The sequence below is a fragment of the Lampris incognitus genome, chromosome 4 (assembly GCF_029633865.1).
Source record: "Lampris incognitus isolate fLamInc1 chromosome 4, fLamInc1.hap2, whole genome shotgun sequence".
NCBI classification, from domain to species: Eukaryota; Metazoa; Chordata; class Actinopteri; order Lampriformes; family Lampridae; genus Lampris; species Lampris incognitus.
Window position 1 is genome coordinate 60522158 of NC_079214.1, and position 17379 is coordinate 60539536.

Consider the following 17379-nt stretch of genomic DNA (forward strand, 5'->3'; position numbering starts at 1 on the left):
AGCCCGGAACATCCAGCCATCCATTATCCAAACTGCTTATCCTGCTCTCAGGATCGCGGGGGTGCTGGAGCCTATCCTAGGAGTCACTGGGTGACAGGCGGGGAGACACCCTGGACAGGCCGCCAGGTCAGCACACAGGGCCCTGTAGATGTCTTGATAGTCTCTCAATATGTTTCTATACATTTCTTTCACTCCATGTGTCTATATATGTAATATTCACTCAGTATGTCTATATATGTCTAATATTCACTCAATAGGTTTCTTTATGTCTAATATTCACTCTGTCTATATATGTCTAATATTCACTTAGTATGTGTCTATATGTCTAATATTCACTCTGTGTCTATATATGTCTAATATTCACTCTGTCTATATATGTCTAATATTCACTTAGTATGTGTCTCTATGTCTAATATTCACTCTGTCTATATATGTCTAATATTCACTTAGTATGTGTCTATATGTCTAATATTCACTCTGTGTCTATATATGTAATATTCACTTAGTATGTGTATATATGTCTAATAATCACTCAATATGTGTATATATGTCTTAATATTCACTCAATATGTGTTTATATATGTCATATTCACTTTAGGTGTCTATATATGTCTAATATTCACTCAATATGTGTATATATGTCTTAATATTCACTCAATAGGTGTATATATGTCTTAATATTCACTCAATAGGTGTATATATGTCTTAATATTCACTCAGTATGTGTCTATATATGTCTAATATTCACTCACTGTGTCTGGAATATGTTGTATGGAACACATGGAAGCCTGGAACAGCAAATGTAAATTTGAAAGGCTACCTAATTGCGGTCGCTTCGATGTTGGCTGGTTGTAAACTGCTTTCTGTATCTCCATGGTAACCACGCCGAGGGGGGCATTTTCTTTCGGAATAGTGTCCAGTCGATTCATATTAGATTTTTTTTTTTGGTGAAATTGGTATACTACATCCTGGCAATTTTAGTACACTGTATTTTTCCATACTGCAAACATTTTGATTTAGTAAACCAGAAACGGATGCTATATAGTACACACTCTTCTTTTGGCTTGTTCCCTGTTTCTCAGGGATCGCCACAGCGGATTTTATAGTTTCCATCGGTACCCTGTGAGGGCACAGCACCACTGGCGGCCACTGTTAACCCAGGCCTCGACCGGTATGAAGCCTCGACCCATCCGGTATCAAGCTTTGACCGAGTCAGTATGGTATCCGGTATGGTCTTGTCAATCCGCATAATGATTTGGCAAAATGGTACATCAGCTGCCCTTCCTGACACAATCACTAACCCTATGGTTTTATATATATATATATATATATATATATATATATATATATATATATATATATATATATATATATAGTACACATTATGGCCTTAATATGAGAATTTGGAAACAACCTGAGACTAGGATGAGCACTTGTGTTGAAGGCAGGCTTGGATGTGAGGAAAGAGGGGGTGGGTGAGAGTGGGTATGTTATGTCATCTCCCACCATGTGTTTCATCTCATTTGGAATATCAGTGGAAGACTCTGCGCTCAAGGCTGAACAGCAAACTTGTTATCGGTTAGAAGTGGCTGCACACGCTGAATAATGACCATATACTTTCTCAGTGCAGAAGTGTATTACCACACCAGAAGCTGCGGCTCGGGTGAGAGGTGGCTGACGGCGAGTGCGCCATGTCGTTTTCCCACCGCAGGCTTCATTAAAGTAGGTCCCCGATTCGAGATGGCTCAACGGTAAATTCTGGCATCTCGAAGAACCCCCCCCCCCCGACCACCTCCTCAGTAGTGGCTCTCAGCAGAGATCTGACCTACGCCCACCTACGTTGAGCCACAAATGCTTTCCGTCGACCGACACGGTTGCAACAAAACAGAAATCCAATCTCTCTGAGAGCATTTACAAACACGAGCATTTTTTAGGGAAGGATGAGTCACTTGTTTACTATGAAACAAACGCTCCCTCGCCCCTTATCTCTTGCCGCTGACGGCTCATTAGCAGAACTGGACTCATAATTGGATGGACTGGATCTTGCCTTTATTAAAGCAACATCATTGGTAGGTTTATAGAAATGTCTGTCATGGTTCATGCTGATGGTCCCCGGGCTCTCAAATATGGAGATAGCGTTGTCATGTGCGCGTGGGGCTGGTTGGACCCGCTACACCGATGAGAATGACTCGCACGCTATAGTGAGACTGGAGTCCACGATTTCATGCAAATTAGAAGAAAGGGAACAAAAAGAGAACCGTTTTGGAGTGTTGGTATTCCATATCCACCGCAGGACTGTGCGAGTTGTCACTATGCTCCTATTGAAAACGACATATATAACGAAGATTCTCCCCTTTTCCTCCCCAATTGTATCCGGCCAGTCACCCCACTCTCTCAGGTCAGGTGAATCAGCCATACTAAATTGTGCTTAGGTGTGTGTGTGGGCCCTGTGATGGCCTGGCAGCCTGTCCAGGGTGTCTCCCCGCCTGCCGGCCAATGACTGCTGGGATAGGCTGCAGCATCCCCGTGACCCCGTGAGCAGGATAGGTGGTGTGGGTAATGGATGGATGGATTAACAATGGAAGGTGCTTGTGTTTGTATATCGTCCCCCTGGTTCTCCACATCCCTGCTGCTCTCTATGTAGCAGCCCCCCCCCCCACTGTCAGCCACTGCCACGTTATGGGAAAAAAAATGTTCTCCCCTTTTCTCCCCAATTGTACCCGTCCAATTACCCCACTCTTAGGAGCCGTCCACCCCCTCTGCTGATCCGGGGAGGGCTGCTGACTACCACACGCCTCCTTCGATACACGTGGAGTCGCCAGCTGCCGCTTCTCACCTGACAGCGAGGAGTTTCACCAGGGGGACGTAGTGCGTGGGGGGATCACGCCATTCCCCCCAATTCCCCCGGACACGCGCCTTGGTTGACCAGAGGAGGCGCTAGTGCCGTAACCACCCGCAGACATGACATATAAAGATAATTAAAACATCAGTCTCAATGTACTAATCAAATAAAACGAAGTCACACCATACTAGTAGTACATCCATACCTAACTGGAGAGGTTTGAGAATCTTTTTCTCGTGGCGAAAGCATCTTGGAAGTTTTCCGTCCGTACTGGCGTTTCCCGGTGGTTTTTGAAAAGTTTGCAGCCCACGTTGTAACGCTGAAACAATGTAAAAAAAAAAAAGCTGAAGTCTTTTCTATGAGGCAGGTGGCTTCCAATTTTAAACATCCACCCACTTAGGGGACCGTCTCGAAAAGCTCAGTTTTTTGCTGGTGGCTGCGGATGGAGGGCCAAAACGGAGAGAAAAAGATTAAATTTAACCCTGTTAGTCTAACTGTCATTGACTTTATTTTAGCGATAACTATTATAATAATAATAATAACTAGTTATGATATAATAATAGCAATATAATAATAGGGTGGCATGGAGACGCGGTGGTTAGCGCGGTCGCCTCACAGCAAGAAGGTCCGGGGTTCGAACCCCCGCGTTGTCCGACCTTGGGGGTCGTCCCGGGTCGTCCTCTGTGTGGAGTGTGCATGATCTCCCCGTGTCTGTGTGGGTTTCCTCCGGGTGCTCCGGTTTCCTCCCACAGTCCAAAGACATGTGGGTCAGGTGAATCGGCCGTACTAAAATGTCCCTAGGTGGGAATGTTTGTGTGTACGTCGGCCCTGTGATGGCCCGGCGGCCTGTCCAGGGTGTCTCCCCGCTTGCCGCCCAATGACTGCCGGGATAGGCTCCAGCATCCCCGCGACCCTGAGAGCAGACCTTGTACAATGGATGGATGGTCTAAATATTGTAGCACATGCTGTAAATTACCATCCTGTTGGAGGTGTGGGGCAGATATGGACCACGTCATTAGGATACTGTTCGCACTGATTAATCCTTGGGGTTGAGTGCACACAACATCCCTGTCAACCGCTCAAGGACACCACCAGGAATTCGTCACTGCAAGCCAACAATGAGACCCCCCCCCCCTCCGCCCCCCAACAGCGTTCTCCTTCACCACCTTTCCTGCCAAATGACCGTGCCGCAACCGGCTCTGTCAAACGACCGCCCACCCATCACCTCCCCATTTCTGTTCCTCCTTCAATAACGGCTTCCCTTTAAAATGACCTCTCGCCGGCGGTTTTGCTGCGCGCCCGCAAATGGCGGCCATCTGAACAAGTACCCCGGTCTTACACGGCGCCCCAAAAGTGCCGTTTCTGACACAATGACCTGGTAACCGGGCGAGATAATGACACTTGTAGCTCTGCTCGGCTTGTGACCCGTTTTTCTTCTTCCGTTCTGACGAAATGTGCTTTTTTCTATCTCGAAACAGGGAGGGTGTCTCATTTTAAGATACTGCCTTAAGACGTCTTCGAACGAGGGAAAACCGCCTTGGGAAGAACAAAACCCAATGCGGTGATGATCTTACCGCGCCGGCAGATTTGCTCTAAGTGTTTTTCAGAGGAAGCAAATTGTTGGCGCTCAATACGAGATTGAATAATTTGTTCTCATGGAAAACGTTTTGCTGCGCCGTGTCCATTACGCGCCACCCGGCAGCTGTGTTGTTTCCAAAAAGGCCTCGGCCGCAACCCGTACGGACGGTGAATTACCTCGGCCACAGAACGTCTGGAGCGGCGCTAACCTGATCAAAGCCCCCCACCCCCCCCCATTAATATTGAACCGGAAGATCACCCCGAGGCCTGAAGCGGCTCCTCCAACCACCAAACTGCCTTTTAGCCACGTTATTCATGGGTTAGGCTGAAACCTGCTGACGCGGCCTTTGGGAAGTTGGGAATATCGTTAGCGGCTCGGTGTGGCGACGGGAGGGGGAGGCATTAGCGAGTTGCGGTAATGGCGTTAAAGATGGGGGTTCTGAATGACTTCGGATGGATAAATTAGATGTGGAATAAACGTGATTACTTAATGCACCTCTGCATCATGTCTTCCCCCTCCACCCCCCGCTGTCGAACCCCCTCCAGAAACGTCCCCGCCGAGATTTTAGTAATGCACGTCTTGGCACAGCCTACGAAAGACTAAAGTAAGTCGGTGTTAAAACATAGGCGTCTTTTTGAAGGAGTGCTTTTCGTATACCGGTATCTGGGGTACTTATCGCAGAAGTGGATATCTCACGAGCGGGGTACTCGGGAGTCAGAAGCCGCGTCTCCACTCGCGCCAGGCGTGGCCGGGCCAGTAGAAACTCTAAAAAAGGGGGAAAAAAAGACAAGAGGGAGATCGAAGGGGCCGAGGGCAGAGAATAAATGGCGTGGAAAAACACGGGCTTATGATGGTCCGTAGAGACGTATGGCTCGCCTCGGCCCCCGCTGCCTTTGATTTCGGTTTGAGTTAGAATGATATTATCGATTCACAAGCGCGGCCCGACAATGACGCTGGTATCGGGTCTTCAGAGAGAGAAGAGACAGAAGCAGAAAAAGACAGATAGAGCCGTTGCGGGCGGGGGGGTGGGTGGGTGGGTGGATGGGGGTCGCTGGGCGGCAGGGAGAGAGATAAAGAGGGAACAGGCTGCTGAAGACGGATAGAGGAGAGGGGAGGGGTGAGAGGGAGCGAGGGGAGGGACACGGGCTATGAGTAAGGGTCTGCTATCAGAAATAGAATGACTCCCCAATCAATTGTGCGTCGGTGGCCCTGCTGTGAGACTGCAGGGTATCCCTCAGCAGGAACACATAAAGGAGAGGTTGTAATGGGCCAATACATTAGATAAATGGCATTTACTGCTATGGAAACGACTCCAACCTGGCTGGAGGTTGCCCACTGCGCTGGCAGCAGGTTGGTATTTATAGTCCTCTCTTGCTCCTCGCTGTGTAATTTCTCCGAGCCCCCACCTTCTCCTCCTCCTCATCTTTGTCTTCCGTCTCCCTCTGGTCTCCGAACTGAGTGATCCCTCTCTAATCCATTCATTACAACATGCGCGCCACCAACACCGCTGCCCTGCCACTCCAGCCAGCCTCCTGCTGTCCGCCACGCAGCCCATGTGGGTTACATGTTGGTTTTTTTATGGCTCCCTATCGACCCAGCGTCCGGGTGGCCGGGGCACTTTGTGGCACCCTGGGCCGCTGAAGGAAAGGAGTCCAGAGATATGGAAAAAAAAATGTTCCCCCCATTATCGTGCTGATTTCATAATGAGGGTTGTGTCGTAATGACCGCTGGGATAGGCTCCAGCATCCTGCGACCCCAATTGGGATTGGATAATGGATGGATGGATGGATGGATGGATGGATGGATGGATGGATGTTGGCTCGGCATGGACTCGCCTTATCTAGTTTGCGTCTACATTAGTGTCGGAGCCGCGAAGTCCCAACAGAAAAACCGCAATGACAACAACAACAACCGATGGGATGGAATGGCGTCCGCCCAGGTAGTGCACGTGCGGCGCTGGTGCTGGTCGACCAGATGTCGATCAATACCAGCGCGGGACGTGTACGGCATCTCCTCCGGTGACCATGGCACATTCGGACGTTTTTCTTTGGTTTGTCCTGTAATGGACGAAGAGAAACACCTGCTCGTTGTGATTTCGGTCCGTGCTGTAGAATCCAAGCAGGATGTGACAATGCTGCCGTAGGATCTGGACGCCATGCCGGATGTGGCGTCGCCGGATGTGGCGTCACCGGATGTGGCGTCACCGGATGTGATGTGATGCATAACAAATCGTTGAATACCAACGTCATTAAGCCGTCCCGCTGGCACAGCCTGACCTTGTTGAGTAGGGTCAACCAGCGGTCAAGTCAGTTTAATCTGTGTAGCCCGATATCACAAATTACACATTTGCCTCAGGGGGCTTTACAGCAACACAACATCCTGTCCTTAGACCCTCTCATCGGATAAGGAACGACTCCCTAAAAACCCTTTAACAGGGAGAAAAATAGGAGGAAACCTCAGGGAGAGCAACAGAGGAGGGATGTCTCTCCCAAGACGGACAACGTGCAATGGATGTTGTGTTTACACAATTGACACAATACAACATTGAAAGAGGATGACACGATTATAACGGAAATACAAGATATGTGAAGAATATGATGAGGAGGTGGCTGAAAGTGGCTGAAACGGGCGTTATTCAGAAACCAGAATAGCGATGAAGACGACAGAAAGGACGGCTGATCTAGATGTGGAAACTGTAAAGGATGGATGGGCTGCAAAGATTGTAACTCCCAAGCGAAATTTATTTTTAATTTTTTACTTTTTTGTGTTTCATTTTAGGGGCTTGTGCGTTGTAAAATAACGAAAACACCAATCAAAGAATATGATGAGGACGATGCCAAGCGGTGTGCAGACGCCACCGGAACGGCCCAGGACCTGAGCCACGCCACCTCCATCGCCATGTCGACTAAACAGACAACGAAACACATCAGTCACACGTCTGAGTGAGAGGAGGATATAACACTGAAACAGCATAACAACATTATATGGATTCATAAGATATCTAAAAAGAAAATGTGATGAGGATGCCAAGCAAGTGTCCAGGTGGCAACCGCCATCACCATGGAGACCCGGGAGGAGGACGGACTACCCGTGCACACGGGAGAGACTCGCATCACACCGTTCACACACACAGAAGAAGAGAAAGGAGGCGACATCGCTCGGAGAGAGAGAGAGAGAGAAGACGTGAGAGAAGAGAAGAGTTTCCAACAGTCGATAATCATCTATATGTGCTAAAGACCCAGAAGCCAGCGTGGTCTGGGGCCATTCCACACCAAACTGTGCGGTTAATGGAAACGCCGTAGAAATGGTTTCCCCTCCATACTTAGAACCATTCTGCCTTGCTGTTATGAAGGGGGGGGTGGTGTAAGGATGGCGGCGAGGCCTCCAGTGGAATAGATGATGTGGTGGGCAGCCACCAGGCGACGGGGGCTATGATCTGATACTGTTCGTTAGGGACGGGGGCTCGTGGGAGTTGGTGCTGGCGGCGTATGTGTGTGTGTGTGTGTGTGTGTGTGTGTGTGTGTGTGTGTGTGTTTGTGTGTATGTATATGTGGTGGGCACAGGCTTAAATGCCCACACACGTTCCGCATCTCTAATTTTCTCCGCCGGCTTTGATGCCGGGGTCTGGGAGCGAGTAGGAAGGCGACATTTTCATTTAGAATGAAGATGCTCCCCTTGTCTGTTCTGCTGAATTTCCATTTAGCCTACACCTCCATTTCAGCTTCAGCGTCACACCGCCATGAAAAAGATTTTAGATTCTATTGTGCCGCCCCACCAACACACACACACACACACACACACACACACAGACACACACTCCCTTTTCTCCCCTTGGTTGATGAATAATTAATTCCTTATTCAAAGGGAAAGAGTGAGCAGTATTGTTTCTGTGTGAGTACGTTCAACCTTGTCACGTTCATGTTTCCCAGGGGAACAATTCCAACACAATTTACCCAGTGTGGACATTACACCGTCAGAGCCCAGCCCTCCTTACCCGCCACAGCAGCTCCGCTCTGGCCCACTGACGCTAGGGGGTGGGGGCTAACGGGCGGGGCTAGGGGAAGGGGGGGGGCTTGCCTTTCAGGTGGCGGCTCTTTGTGACGCCTTTTCATTAGACAGAGTGGCTGAACAGTAGCGTACCGAGTGATCTGTCCACGTTTTACACTTGCTGCATTATTTATGAACGGCGAACCACATTTTCTTCAGCAGGGGTTAAAAGCTTAAAGGTTGCTCGGGGACTTGTTTTTCTTTGGCCGCGTGTAATGCTCAGGTTTAAAAGAGACCCGCCAACGGACCGCTGTTTTAAGAGACCCCGGGTGTTATTGGTGGGTTCGGTAATAGTTGGAAGAGCATTAAGAAATTGGGGGAGGAAAATGTATATCTCAGAATAAACCCTGGCATCCACCAAACTGTTCCCCCGGGGCTCATTACAGTCAAGCAGGTTTAGCCACTATTCATTTGTGTTATATGTATATTTACTTATATATTTATATATATATTTATACCTTACTATATCTTTATTTATCTATTTTGCTACATAGATTACCACCCTATATTTATCTTAGTTATTTATTTTTTCGCCATGTGCAAAGTGAGCTCGGACGCCTGGCGTCCGTAGTGCCATGCTCTGTCCAGTGAGCGGGACAGGAGGCTTTGATTCTTTTACTTACAAACCCCAATTCCAATGAAGCTGGGACGTTGTGTAAAACGTAAATAAAACAGAATACAATGATTTGCAAATCCTTTTCCACCTATATTCAATGAATACACTACAAAGACAAGATATTTAATGTTCAAACTGATAAACTTTATTGTTTTGTTTTTTTGTAAATATTCACTCATTTTGAATTTGATGCCTGCAACACGTTCCAGAAAAGCTGGGACAAGGGCATGTTCACCACTGTGTTACATCACCTTTCCTTTTAACAACACTCAGTAAGCGTTTGGGAACTGAGGACACTAATTGTTGAAGCTTTGTAGGTGGAATTCTTTCCCATTCTTGCTTGATGTACGACTTCAGTTGCTCAACAGTCCGGGGTCTCTGTTGTCGTATTTTGCGCTTCATAATGCGCCACACATTTTCAATGGGGGACAGGTCTGGACTGCAGGCAGGCCAGTCCAGTACCCGCACTCTTTTACTACGAAGCCACGCTGTTGTAACACGTGCAGAATGCAGCTTGGCATTGTCTTGCTGCAATAAGCAGGGACGTCCCTGAAAAAGACGTCGCTTGGATGGCAGCACATGTTGCTCCAAAACCTGTATGGACCTTTCAGCATTAATGGTGCCTTCACAGATGTGCAAGTTACCCATGATGCCATGGGCACTAACACACCCCCATACCGTCACAGATGCTGGCTTTTGAACTTTGCACTGATAACAATCTGGATGGTCCTCTTCCTCTTTAGCCCGGAGGACACGACGTCCATGATTTCCATGGTAGAGTTTTAACTTGCACTTGTAGATGTAGCGACGATCTGTGTTAACTGACGATGGTTTTCCCAAGTGTTCCTGAGCCCACATGGCAATATCCTTTACAGAATGATGCCGGTTTTTAATGCAGCGCCGCCTGAGGGATCGAAGGTCACGGGCATTCAATGTTGGTTTTCGGCCTTGCCACTTACGTGCAGAGATTTCTCCGGATTCTCTGAATCTTGTGATGATATTATGGACTGTAGATGATGAAATCCCTAAATTCCTTGTAATTGTACATCGAGAAATGTTCTTAAACTGTTGGACTATTTGCTCACTCAGTTGTTCACAAAGTGGTGAACCCCCCCCATCCTTGCTTGTGAACGACTGAGCCTTTTGGGGGATGCTCCTTTAATACCCAATCACGGCACTCACTTGTTTCCAATTAACCTGTTCACCTGTGGAATGTTCCAGACAGGTGTTTTTGAGCATTCCTCAACTTTCCCAGTCCTTGGTTGCCCCTGTCCCAGCCTCTTTGGAACGTGTTGCAGGCATCAAATTCAAACTGAGTGAATATTTGCAAAAAACAATGAAGTTTATCAGTTTGAACATTAATTATCTTGTCTTTGTGGTGTATTCAATTGACTATAGGTGGAAAAGGATTTGCAAATCATTGTATTCTGTTTTTATTCACATTTTACACAATGTCCCAACTTAATTGGAATTGGGGTTTGTATTATTTGCTCAAGATTTCAGTTTTGTTCTGAAAGGAGTGATGCATCATTAAGAGAAAAAAAAAGCTGAATCCTATTAAACTATTTTAAAAGAAAGCAATGCAGCCATGTTATGCTAATGCTGAGGGGGTCATGGGAGTTTGACAAGCCTGTCTGCAAGTATTTTGTGGACTTGGAGAAGGCTTACGACTGTGTACCCCAGGGCACTCTGTGGGGGCTACAGTGGGAGTATGGGGTAGCGGGGCAGTTGCTACAAGCCGCCTGGTCCTCGTATAACCAAAGTTAAAGCTGTGTCCGTATTCTCGGCACAAAGTCAAACACGTTTTCGGTGAGTGTCGGACTCCGCCAAGGTTGTCCCTTGTCTCTGATTTGGTTTGTGATATTCATGGACATGATCTCAAGGCGCAACCAAGGTGAGGAGTGTGTCTGTTTTGGGAACCTCAAAATTACATCTCTGCTCTTCGCAGATGATGTGGTTTTGTTGGCTTTAGAACGCGACCTCCAGTGTGCACTGGGGCGGTTTGCAGCCGAGTGTGAAATGGCCGGGATGAGAGTCGGCACCTTCAAGTCATGGTTCTCTACCAGAAAATGGTGGATTGCTCCCTCCTGGCTGAGGATGAGTTGTTGCTTCAAGTGAAGGAGTTCAAGTATATCTTGGGGTCTTGTTCATGAGTGAGGGTTGGATGGAGCAGGAGATTGACAGGCGGATTGGTGCAGCATCAGCAGTAATGCAGACGTTGTACTGGACCATTGTGGTGAAGAGGGAGCTGAGCCAGAGGGCAGAGCTCTCAATTTACCAGTCAATCTTCATTCCAACCCTCACCTATGGTCATGAGCTTTGGGTAGTGACTAAAAGGGTGAGATCGCAGATACAAGCGGCTGAAATGAGTTTCCTCCGTAGGGTGTCTGAGCTCAGCCTTAGATATAGGGTGAGGAGCTTGGACATCTGGAGGGAGCTCAGAGTAAAGCCGCTGCTCCTTCGTGTTGGAAGGGGCCAGTTGAGGTGGTTCGGGCATCTGATCAGGATGCCTCTTGGGTGCCTTCCTTTGGAGGTTTTCTGGGCACGGCCAACTGGGAGGAGACCCCAGGGTAGAATCAGAACTTGCTGGAGGGGCTACATGTCCAATCTGGCCTGGGAATGCCGTGGGATCCCCCAGGAGGAACTGGAGAGCGTTGCTGGGGAGAGGGATGACTGGAGTGCCCTACTTGGCATGCTGCCACTGCGACCCTACCCCAGAGAAGCGGCTGAAGATGAATGAATGAATGAATGAATGAATGAATGAATGAATGAATGAATGAATGAATGAATGGTATGCAGCTAAAGTTAATCGCTGTTGTAGTGGACTTATGGACATATTTAACCATAGCTTGTTGTTTGTATTAAGTTGACTGCTCACTTTAAGGGCTCAGGGTGTAGCCATGGTAATGTAGCGTGATGTGGTTGAGGCGGGGTTGTGAAATGGAAAATAAAAGACACACGTGTTCATGTAGTCAAAGAAATTAATTCTCATAATTATGATTTTTTTTATCTCATAATTTCAACTTTTTATCTCATAATTTTGACCTACTGTGAGCTTCTTCTTTTTATTTACTGGCAGAAATGGGCTTCCATATCAGAGAGAAGTTGTTTGTGTATGTTTTCTCCCAACTTCCACGCTGTTCTGGTTTTGAGATAAGATTTTGGTTCGTTGAGATACTGACTTGTGAATTGTGTCTCAGATTTTCTTCAAAGAGTAAAAACTGGGAGACACTTATTTTATAGTTGCTGCCCTGATTTTTAATGGAAAAATATACTACCCTCAGAAAATTGATCCAAATGCTGTTATGGTCATTTTTTTCCCAAGGCCTATACATCTTTGAACTGCTCTTGAGAGTGAGAAGCTGGAAAACAGAACAAACTTGTTTGTGATTTATGTTGCTCGGTAGCAACTCTTTACTGACTGCTTTAATAAAACACTTCACATTAAAACTGCTAAACTGTGGAATAATTCCCTAAAAAGTACAGAGTAACTTATTTCTGTGTTTAAAAGGTCAAAGTTAATGTTAAGGGTTAAGGTTGCATATCAGCAAAATAAATAAATTAGCAAAAAATGAATAAAACAAAATTGAATTAAGAATACACTGAAAATCACTAAGAATGCACTGGCTTGTGCCTCCTCAGTGGCTGGGTTGATGCTGAGAAAACTCCACCGGTGTCAATATGAAATACAGAAGAGACAAATCGTAAGCAGAAATCATCATTCACAGACAGGACAGAAGATGACAGAGGACAGCAAGTATGAATTAGACAAGCGGTGTGAAAATGGCATAGAAAATGTTTGGGTCAGCGCATTCTTGATGTACTGAGCTGATGTTACGTCACAGCTTTAACGTGAGCAGTCCAGAGAATTTTCCTGAGTGGAAATCTTTCCCATGAAATCTTCAATTCTGCTCCTAATTCACACAACTAAGCTCTTAATCTCATAAGTTATGCTTTTAAAGAGTAACTAAAACTTGGAGGATTTTCATGAGTTTGCCGACATCTACAGGTTAAATAATTAACGATGGCTCTGTTGGAGATAGGTGTGCTAAAGAACCAGCATTGACAGGCAGGCGGAGAGAGCCAGCACTGACAATAATCAATGCTGGTTCTTCCTCACACCTACAGCCAACATCCAACAGACCCAATGTTATTAGCTGCAGCTGGGTTTATCCTGCTACGCTGACATCACAGAGTACCAAGACCAGCCTGCCATGTTTTTAACCTTTACATGCTTTTTAACCTGTAGATGTCAGCAAACTCACTAAAATGGTCGATAAGGTTTAGTTACTCTTTTAACATGTTTAATTTTGAGATTGAGCTCTTAGTCGTACAAGCTTAGCATCAGTCGTTAATTCATATAGATATCTTCTGACAATATTTTTACCCTGGGTTTACTTTTCCACGAATAGCAAATGACTAGTGAATGAAATGACCGGCTTTCTGTCTCATAAAGGTGAGCTCATAACACAGCAGTAACATCCTGTTTTAACAAGATGGTGACCGTAGTCCAGAGATTAGACAGATGATGTTGTGCCCAGAGGGTTAGTAGTTCAAGTCCTGGGCTGTCTGGGCAACGCGGGATGGAGACACTGAATTGAATGGCCTCCCCCTCCTTCTGAAGCGACCATCAACTTGCCCTTTCACAGGGTGCTAAAACCCCAGCCACTCCAGAGGAGCTGCCCTGTGGCGAGCAGGAGGACTGTGTTTGCCCCGTGGTGACTCCGGCGTGGGCATCGGTGGAACTGTATGAACGTGAAGCAGGGCCTGCTAAAACCCCCCCCCCAAAAAAAACCTCAGCATATTTAAAATTCAGCTGGAAAGATTAAAAAACATGAGGTTATTACCTCGCCACACTGGAATTTACAATTCGATATCAAAGTCGCTCCCAAAAGAGTTCAGTTGGGTTTATTTACATGTTAAATTTTAATGAAAGAAAATGAAGAATGTGTTAATAGGGGGGGAAACAAGTAACTCACTCTGCTTTAGATTTTACCTCAGTAATTAGTTTCCCCCCTCACTCTTGTCAAAACTCCGCCCGTTTTTGTCCCAACCCCCCGCCCCACCCCCCCCGTTTTCGAAATCTTTTTATTATTATTTATTATTTATTATGTAATCTATCATTTTTGAACCACGAAAATCGTGCTTCATACACCGTTTGGCCAGCCGTCAGACTCTGGCTGAGAATGTGAACTGAGCTGCTGATTGAGAGGCCCTGATACTGCTGTGGATGAGGACAGCCTGCCTACGCGGTTCTACTGTACATTTGGGCGTCTGCGGAGGCGGACGTGGTCCACGCATGCATGCTGGGAAACTGCTCACTGAATGAGCGAGCGGTGGTTCATAAAAAGGAAAGGCCGAAAGCAGCTGTTGAACGTAACGTCTTTGGAGAGGGGATGAAAAGAAAGAAAAGAAATGCGAGTTGGTTGATTGGAAAGCTATTTTGTAATTTAGCCAAGGATAATCATACTGTAACGACCACGGACGTATAGACTCCTTGGCTAACGGGTCGGACCCTTTAGTCGACTGGTTAACATAGTCGCCGGTGGTGCGGGAGACCCGGATTCGCGTCCCGGCTGCCACGGATTCCCAGCTGCCCCCTGAATTCACTATTTCTGTCTAGACCTGTTGACCGCTAGCCTAACGTTGACTGAGCCAACATCGATACGGATCCGTCGATAAGTTTCCGTCAACAGTGTAGGACCAGCAGAGTCTGCCTCACTCAACGTTGGACTCACACAACACTGGCTCAGTAGGAGAACTCCACCCTGCTTTCATAGCAGAGATCAGATGAGGTGGAGGTGCCTATGGAGGGCAGGGAGAAGCAGCACTGAGTTGCAGGTAGATTATATCCATAACTGAATAACTCACCATGTGAAGTTCAGTAAAGTTTTAGGTTAAACAATACAGAAAGTAAGAACTTTTTCTTATGCATATTTAGTGCTATACTGGCAGATTTTAAGAAGATGCCAAACTCAGTTATGTCCTGGATTTTGTATTGGTTACTGTTGCCCTCAACGTATGTAGAAATGCAGGAAACGGGATTCAAATCGCAATTTTTTTGCCAGTGGGGGGGGGGGACCCCACCAGAACCCCCATTTTATTGTCCCACACACTTCTCAAACCAAAGTTACGCCCTTGGCATTATGATCACACATGCATTCCTCCTCAGAATCCACTGATATGTATTGTCACTTGTGTACACACACACACACACACACACACACACACACGCACACACACACTCAAACTGGCCAGTGATTCTATCTTCACAGTACAGATGGGCATAGCAATGAATTAATGATTGTTTGTGGCTTGTGTGTGTGTGTGTGTGTGTGTGTGTGTGTGTGTGTGTGTGGACGTGTGTGCGTGGAGGGGGTGCTTGAGGTGATATTGAGGGTAATCTCATCCCGCTGGTAAATCCTGTCCTGTGTACCCTCTCACCTACACCCTCTCAGCTGCCAAGCAACCTCGCGCCCACCTGTCTGGTGGGAATGAGGTTGTGAAGCAAGCACCTGTCTTCACACTGTGCGTATATATACACACATTTACATATGCAAACACACAAAAAGAAACAGTAACACACCCACACAAACTAAGGTGCCCACAAGCCTATCTGGAATATGCAAAAAGTGTGTGATCCTAAGTGTGTATTTTATGTGTGTGTGTATAGATTTTGTGTTTGTGATAGCATGTGGGTGTTTTTATGCGGTCTAGCGTTGCATACTTTAACACTGTGTGGGTGAGCCATCTCTATTGTGGCCACACCTGTGTGGCCAATAGCTTATTCTGCCCTATAGAAAATGGGATTTTGCCTTAAGTGATATGACGGAGTACACAATAACAGCAAACAAATAAACAAAACCGCAAAAAATATTAGGTATAAACTGTACATGTCTGTGAATGTCCTCATTCATCCAGGTCATGGTTATCCAAAGGAGTTGAATCGAGTTCGATTGGACTTGGTATATATCCGTGAAGACGTTTCACCTCTCATCCAAGAGGCTTCCTCAGTTCGTCCCTTTCTGACTAGACCAGGCTAGTCTGACTGGCTGGTGATGAGACTCAGATATTTATCCTCTTTGGAGTCGTTGTCAGAGCTATAGATGTCTATGGCTCTTTGTGTCCCGGTGTTTACCAACGCCCGTCGCTAACAGAGCCATAGAGATGAGTGGCTCTTTTGTGTACCGATGTTTGGCCGCGCCCATCGTTATCGGACCCATTGGTTTGTATTTGTTTCGCAGCAACGGTCGTTGGGGGCGTTAGTTTCGACTTCATTGTTCAGTGGTCATGAGAGTCGTTGGAGCCGTTAGTGAGCGACTGTTGTTCTTGGAGGCTAGGCTTCTTGAGTCTCCTGGGTAGAGATGAAAGGACGGCATTGTAAGTGGGAGATAGGTGGTGTCGCAGACCTCCTCCTCTGTTGAGGGATGGTTTTTCCAGTTTCGCATAGATGGCTTCCTTCACTCCTCTTTCAAACCATCTATCTTCTCTGTCCAAAATGTGTACGTTGCTGTCCTCGAAGGAGTGTGTCTTCTCTTTTAGGTGTAGATAGACTGCTGAGTCTTGTCCTGAGGAGTTTGGCCTTCTGTGTTGGGCCATCCGTTTGTGTAGTGGTTGTTTGGTTTCTCCTATGTATAGGTCAGTGCAATCCTCATTGTATTGTACAGCATACACCAGATTGCTTTTTTGGGTGTGTGGTACACGGTCTTTGGGATGAACCAGTCTTTGCAGGTGAATAACGAGGTCACGTCATAGGATACCATGGTTTCATCCGGTTCCAGTTTTACACCTTGGACCTTGTCCACGAAGTCAGTGGAGTTTTGGATATGGTGAGGTGTTTCGCCCACTAAAGGGGGGGGGGCCCTCGTTATTCACCTCTATTCCATTTGTCATGGAAGACCACCTTCAACACCCCCCATGGACACTGAGCACCTGGTCATGTCCTTCAGGCTTACTAATGCATCTGATGTTTTCCAGGCTTTTGTTTACGACATCCTGAGGGACATGTTGAACAATTTTTTTTTCTAACCCGGATGACATACTAATGTTTTCCAAGACTTTCCTCGAGCATGGACAAACAGGTCTGCCAAGTTCTTCAATGCCACCTTGAACACCACCTATTTTTTAAGACAAAAAAGTGCCAATTCTATCTGGGTACCTTCCTTGGGTTTATCGTGTCCCAGGGGGATTTGAGGATGGATCGAGCTTAAGTGAGGACATTGTTGGATTGGCCTCGACCCACCTCGGCAAAACAGGTGGAACAGTTTTTAAGGCTTGCCCATTTTTATAGGTGCT